Genomic DNA, 7884 nt, shown 5'->3' on the forward strand with positions numbered 1-7884 from the left:
ACTTTATCCCGTATCGGACGTCATTATCATTTGGGTCCGAGGCTAAAGTGGGAATCCACAAAGTGATACAGCAGAGCCTGCCAGGGATACCAGAGACAAGTAATTGATGTCCTGTCACCAACAGTAGATGTAGCTCTGGCAATATACATATAGGCGATTCCACACGATATCTTGTCATCGTGGGTACGAACCCCTTACGAACTGGTACCCCATCCTGGGTACGAAAACCTTTTTTTTTCCTCTGATCCCCACCGACACCAACGACAGCTGCTCCACGGCTTGTTCCAGGAGAAGTTTACTGCTTTATTCGTTTCTTTTTTCTTTTTTCGTTTTGCTCGAAGGATCTTTCGCCTCTGTTCTCTAGTACTCCTAGTCCGTCATCATTTTTTGGTCCTCTTATAGCTTTACTAACTTTGTAGGTATTCACACTGGCCTATCTGGATGGGTACCTCTGCAGCCGTGCCATCTGACACGATCATGGAGGTGTCGGCCATGTCTACGGGCTCAGCGTCGAAGTCTATCGTTTCCGCAAGCGATGTAAGTACTTTGTCATCCGCTTGCGTTCGCTCCATATGGCATTGGTCCCAACCAACGGATTAAGCTTGCAACTCCTCGCACTCTACACTCTCAGATGGAAGCAATTTCTTCTTACTGCGATGTCCCCAAGGTGAAGCATTTCGGTGGCGTATTGATTCGCACAGAAAATGTTCAGATCGCAGTTGACTTTCTTTCGTGATCCCGTTTTGTGAGCTCCGTATAAAGGTCCCATCTGGTATTGATGAAGGCGTTGTCCGCAACGTAGACCCTTCGTTATTTTTTGACGCTCTCCTTGATTCGTTTTCTTCGGTGCACGCTGTTTTTATTATACATTGCTCCAAGGTTGAAGAAGGACCAGGCGCAGAATATCGAGAGCCTGATTGTACACAACGGACCATTTCCATGTACGTGTCGCCCCTGCGTCGGAATGCAAAATGTCGGAATGCGAATGAGCGAGGGGCGCTTTTCGAAGTAGCAAGAGAATATTGCAAAAAGAATCCGGAAATGGTGAAGGCGTATTGTACTGATTACGAGTACAAAGCGTCGCCAAGTGTCGACTAGAGTCACTAAATAAGCTACGCTTCAGAGTATCGACACTGAGTTCCAAGAGCGAGCATGCGCCATCTTGTTTCCGCGCCACGCTACCCACGCGCACTGCGCACGTTAGCGCAAGATGGCATCTATCGTGCGCGGGTGAAATGTTCCTTTCGTTTGCAAGCAGCAGTTGATGGCCTTGAGCTCACTTTGACATCCTCGGGACGCTCTGGTTGACAATACATGGATTATCGCACAACAATCATACACGCTTCTCAATCCCACAGATGGGGATGATACCGTTGTGGCGCGGAATCAAGATGGTGCTCCAGCTTTCCCTCGGACCTTAGTGTCGATACTCTGAAGCGAAGCTTATTTAGTGACTCTAGTGTCGACCTCGAACGTCCGCGCAACCTTGACACCGATTACTTACCCCGTGAAGACATGGCAGCCACCTGCAGGTGGCTGAGCATGCGCATACGCTTACTCAGAAAAGGTCCATTCTCGTCTCGCTGCTCCTGCCATCAATCATATTTTGCAGACACCTCGCACTGTCTACCATGAGAATCGGAGCTATCCCTCCTGTCTGTCACGGATGCAAGTCACTGTCACACTATCTAAGGGTGGTGTGGATCATCATATGCCACAGGCGGCGCTGCGCGCATCATCAATGAGTGCCTTGGCTAACTAATGGATCACTCCTCGACCAACCTGCATCACACACGTACTAGAACAATTCCTTTTTTTTTCCATTTCCGTCCCTCTTCAACGACTTACCATTATCTTTCATATCGCCGAGTTGCAAATTATATCTCTCGCGGATTTGAGTAGTCGAATTTTGCATGTCGTAAATATGTATGTTCCTCAGTGATTTGTGCCTGCAGCAGCAGCTGCCTTCGAGGATGGGGTGATCTATTGTTCGCGTGATTACCCGCGTTCCGGCTACTACCGGGGACAATTCTCATCGCCCCTCTTAGGGCAGTCGTGGTGACTCCCGTGGCTGTCGACTGACTATTGGTTAGACGCCAGGTCTATTTCCATTGCTAACTCTTGCTCTCCGAGACTAGCCTATTAAAATGCAACCAGATCATTTATTGAAATGTCTGCCCTATCCCCTTCAAAGTAGTCTCCTTGGGCACCTACACTTCGCTTCCAGCGCCGCTGCCATTGTCGGGACGCTTCCTGGAAGTCCTGTTCTTCTACCTTCTGCGATTCCACCTGGATCATCTGGACGTCGTCAGCCCTTCCGTCTGGTCCTCCAGCCGCGACTTCAGCTTAGGGAACAGGAGGAAGTCATAGGGGGCCAAGTCCGGCGAATAGGGGGGTGGAGCGACGATCATGCCGTTACGTGCAAGGAACTCCCATGTTTTCAATGACGAGGGTGAGGGAGCATTGTCGTGGTGGAGCACCAAATTTCATTCACGCCACAGTTCAGGACGTTTCCGCATAACGCCCTCACTCAGGCGAGTCAAAATTTTGCATTGCAGTTCAGAGATCACAGTGTTACCAGCGAGGACGAATTCCTGGTGCACAATACCACGAATGTCGAAGAAAACGACCAACATGCTTTTCGTTGCACTTCTGACCTAGCTCGCCTTCTTTGGTCTTGGAAATCGTGGGTTTCTTCACTGCTGTTTGGTCTAAGGGTCGTACTCGTAGACCCAACTCTCGTCACCAGTGATGGTCCATGACATGAAGTTTGGGTCATCCCGTGCCTCCTGAAGGAGGTCTTGGCAGACTTCGGCACGGTGCTGCTTTTGTTCCGTTGAACAAAGTCCGGGCACGAACTTGGCAGCCACGCGACTCATGTTCAGATTGCACTTGAGATTGCCTGAGCGGTTCCAACGACACATCAGCCATGTCAGCGACTTCTATGGTGACCCGTCGATCCTCATGCACTAGACCCTTGCTTTCTCCACCGTCTCTGCCGTGCTGCTTGGGATGGTCTTCCTGACCCCAGATGAGGCCACTACACCCTCCTCCTTTTTCTCCCTCTTCTCTTTTTTTTTTTTTGCTTTAGTGGTGACGATGCCCACTTAAGTGCGACCAACAAGGGCAAGCTACTTCGACACCCCCACCCTACCGCATCCTCGTGCTGCCCTCTGTGGGTCGGCAATAAAATCAGACCAGGAACATTTTGATCAACCTCACAGTAAACTTTTTTACACTTTTTTGGTGTAAATGGCTTGTCCCATGGCGCACACCTTTTTGGTGTTGCCTTTACACTCAAATGATGGGTGTTTCCTAATGCACCCTTTAGTTAAGTGTATTCCTAATAAAACACTGTTATAATGGGTGTTTAAAAACAAAAACACCCTTAAAATGGGAGTATTCTATTGAAAACACCTTTTATGATGGAATTATTTGCTAGTGAATATTCCCTCGAAAATAGTGTAATAGGAGCTTCCGCGGCAGCATACCGACACCACTGGCCGAGACATACAGTTTGACGTTCTTGCTTCTATGGCAAGTAGCACCGCGAACGCGGTATAGCCTTCCACCCGTGGTTTCATCGTAGAACCTAAACCGGAGTGCAATGCGTCGCAGGCACGCCTCGTTAGCTTGTTAACACTGTGGGACCAACGTGAGTGCAGAGGCATAGAGAGACCTGGGGCACCCTCAGTAGCCTATATTGGCGTGTCGGATGTATCATATACTGAAATAAAATTTGTTGGGGCACGTTCGTTACATGTGGTGGGGCGGGAAACGTTTGTAACGGTGGCGAAAATGTGTTTTTGCAATTAACACCCACGCTTGCAACGAGTCAAAGGTATAAGCTAAATTTCTAACATCCCTCCCTGTCAAATACTGTGTTTTTAACTCAGGTTATCGTCTATAATGTGATTACTTGCTGAGCGGAGCTGTGAAACCAGCATAATTTTCTCTCACGAAATAAAACACCATTTTTAACACCATACTCCCATTTCAAATGGGTGTAAAAAAGGTGCATTCGACAGAAAACACCTGTTTCAACACCCCACTTTACACCCTTAATGATCCACATTGGATAAGACGTGGTGTATGTCGATATTACACCTTTAGTAATGCACTTTTTGCACTCTTTGTGGAATAGAAAAGGGTGTTTTTATAAGAATACACTTTGTTTGAGCAAATAAAGGTGTAAAATGATTTACTGTGCTGTAGCGACTCGCCAAGCGTAGTTGCAGTGCCAGATGTACAGCGTTTTTCCTTATCTTTACTTTCTCCCTTCTCTTTCTCAGAAAACATTTCGCCCCACGTAGCCTCTTCCCTTCCTCTCGCTTGCCTTTCTCCCTTGCCTCGCTCTGCGGCTGAAAAACTGTAAAAACAGGCCGGTAGGCCTCCGACCTTGGAAGCAAATGTATTGCTTTTAAACACACCCAACTGCTTCCGTGTTCTCCATGCCTTTACTTACCTACCCTTACTTCGAGGCAGACACAAGTCTGCTATTGACACGTCCTTCCTTGTCTTCAATGAGATGCCGTATATCCTCCTGGTCTCCTTTCAGCAATGGTTATAGGAGTGACTATATTCCTCCCTGTTTTCTATTTTCCATGTTCAGCAATCACGCTAGACAGGCCTCGTTCTTGGCCGACTGTCTGGGCGCCCTGATCATAGACTCTGCGGCCAATGGTCTGAGTTTCTTACAGCTGCAGGTGACTCTATCGCGGTGGATGTCCTTCTTTTGTGTTACAGTAAGCGCACCCATACTCTTCCTCAGTGGTGGATTCTGGAGTGCACCCGCACCCTTCGACTAACGCCACGTGGAAACCGCCTAATCATAACCTCTCTCCTCGCAACTTGTCTCTCTATCAATTCTGTCGTTGCGAAAGTTAAAGAGCAACGCTTGACTCGGTTACATGAGACTATGTGTGTTTGTGTGTGCCTCCACTAAACTTTTTTCTCCTTATATTGATAGTTGTGTGCCTTCACGAAGTTGTTTGTTTGTATATATGTTGTTATCATTATTTGATTTTGCTTAGTCGATAGTTGCTGACTGTTTCCTTTCCCCACCCCCCATGTAATGTCTGTAAGGGCCTTTGGAGTATCATGAATAAATAAATAATAATAAATATGTCTCACCCTGCTCGTCGATGACTCCGATATAGCCTGCTTCGTACCCCGCGAGCTACCAGGTGGATATTTCGCCTCTTGTTGCTCCCTTCAGATATCCTCTTTCTTCTCGGCCACTTGCTTGCGGCTTTGAGACGCGTTTCCTGAATGCCCTGCCTCTTGACCTTCCACTCCATCCCACCCCGGGTCCTCAGCTCGCACCAGTTCAATTTGATGAGCTGGATGCGCACATCCGTGGGCTATCCCGCTCCTCAGCGCCTGGTCCCAATCGCGTATCCATCCGTTTATTGAAATCCTTATGGACATCTCACTCGAATGTCTTGGTATCTCTTGTAGATGTACATCTCTTCGTTTCTGCTGGATCCCCGACACCTGGAAGCTATCGAAGGTAACACTTGTACGCAAGGATCCGAAGTGAGGCTATTCGCTTGACAAGTTCAGGCCCATTGCACTTACTTCCTTGCTTGCCAACCTTACGGAGCCCGTTGTCTTTGACCGGTTATCTCACCATGTCGTGCAGAATAGTTAGTTTTCCCCAGTCCGAATTGGTTTTCGTCCGCACAACTCCATCTGGACAGCTCGTGCATCAATAGATAATCATCTGCGGAAAAGCTGCTGTCTGACCAAGTTGTCCTTGTTACTTCGGATGTATCCAAAGCTTTCGACTCTGTTGAGCTGTTCGAGCTTTAAATACCCTCCCTTCTATTCCTGTCATAAGCGTCGCTGCCCATCCCTTCATGAATGCTTTCGTGGCTTAAAGGGGCAATAAACAGGTATACGAGGCGCACCTTTTTAAATATACATTGTGATACTTTGCCGACGGTGAACGTTTTCAAAAAAATGTTGTCGCAAAAAAGTAAATAATGGTTCCAAACCGACTGAATATTCACTGCACTCTTTCGCCATCATGCCCCGCCCTGCGATGTCCTGGCGACAATAGCGGTACGTCATTTTGACATCGCGCATCTTCAACCATTTAGAATGCAGGACGCTTATACATTAACTTTTTTGTAATATCTAGAAGTGAGGTCAACTCTAAACGTATTTCCACTTGTCCAATCTAAGGTAGCCAGTTCAAACTGTACCAAATACCCTCAATATTCTATTTCACGTGCGCACTATGTTTTCTGTGCTGTATTGCTCCGCGAGGTCACCGCGATGTTACCGAACCTATGGCAGTATCTTCTTCTTCTGTCTTCTGGCCAGTATCGTCAGACCCGCGGATTTCATCTGGGCTACATTTTATCTCATCTTCTGTTCTTCCTATATCCCCCTTCATCCGGATCTCTTAACCCTCGTATATGCCGACGATATTGCCTTCGTGGCCACTTCAACCTCCCCACGAGCATGCAATCCCTCCTTCAACATTACCTGGACACCCTGCATGTCTGGCTGTAGTCCCTTGGACCCCTCGTCCACCCTGGAAAGCGTGCTGTCTTGCCGTCTTCTGTTCCCCTCCTACCTCGTATGGGTTCACATCTAGTAGTTCTGCTCTCCCTCAAGTCCTGAAACTTACTACCCAATTTGTAGATGTAACTTGATCTCGACTTGAATTCTAGATTTGACTTCTAGATTTCGTTTTAGTCTTGGAAGAGCGCCAGTCACACTTCACAAAACCTGCTCGGCTTGAAGCGTTCTTATGCAGCAAGCTCGACTGACACGCGTGGTGAAAATGTCAAGTCAGCGCTCGGGCTGCCTTGAACCCGACTTGGATGACGCCCCAGCACGGCAGCTTCGGGAACGCACATGACACTCAGAATCTTGCGTGGCTTTCCATGAGCTGATGCGTTTACAGGGCCTTTGCACAAGTGTTGGTGCCAGATGACCGGTGTGGCACATATTATAAGTCCTGACGCAAAGAAACGTCACGTTTTCATAGTGAAAAGCAAAATTTAAGTTTCAAATTGAACAAAAATCTCGCTCCCACACGCAGTTGGCAGGCTGTGATTTGATTGCACGCTGATTGGTCAGGGACACATCTCCCAGATGGGGCCACCGCGCCCTCATACTGCCCTATGTCGGTCAGCAATAAAATCAGTCCGGGAACTATTTTAACAACCCTTACCTCAAGGCAGTCACAAGTCCGCGATTGACATCTCCCTCCCTGTCTTCAGTTTTGATACGATGACGAGTAAGCCAGCGGGAGGGTTCATGAAAGACGCAAACCGTCTTGAGCGAGGACGTCCTCGCAGGTCCTGACAGGTCCTGGTGTGGACTTGTACAAGTCAAGATGCGGCTTCAAGTCAAGTCCCATTATGAATTCGGGGGTTAAGAACCTGTGCCTGTGGTATGACATGACATACTCTTTGTCGGCTCATGTAAACTGTCTTTCCGTGCGGAGCTCTCGTGCGACGAACCTAAACTATCTTCTTTCGATAGCGAGTGGACTGGTTTGCGCCGCCACTCTCTCCTACACGACTACAAGATATATGCTCGTCCCATTCGCGAATTTAGTTGCGTCATCTTCTCTGATCGGCCAAAGTCTCTCCTTAATCCGCTGCTGCTCCATGAACAGATAGCGCTCCTTACCTGCTTGGGTTTTCTCGTATCTACACCTATATCTTTCATTTATGCTGATAGCCGACATCTCCCCCTTTCATGCAGATTCCAGCTGACAACCATGCGGGTTTTTCTGACTCTCTACCCTAGTGAGCATATTTTTCCACGTCGCCTTTCTCGTCGTCGAAGACACAACGTTCCACGCGCTGCCAAGATGAGCGGTAGAATTCGTCCTCAACTAATCTTTGCGGAGAGCTTGTT

Source organism: Ornithodoros turicata, chromosome 3 (genome assembly GCF_037126465.1).
Source record: "Ornithodoros turicata isolate Travis chromosome 3, ASM3712646v1, whole genome shotgun sequence".
In the NCBI taxonomy this organism is placed as follows: Eukaryota; Metazoa; Arthropoda; class Arachnida; order Ixodida; family Argasidae; genus Ornithodoros; species Ornithodoros turicata.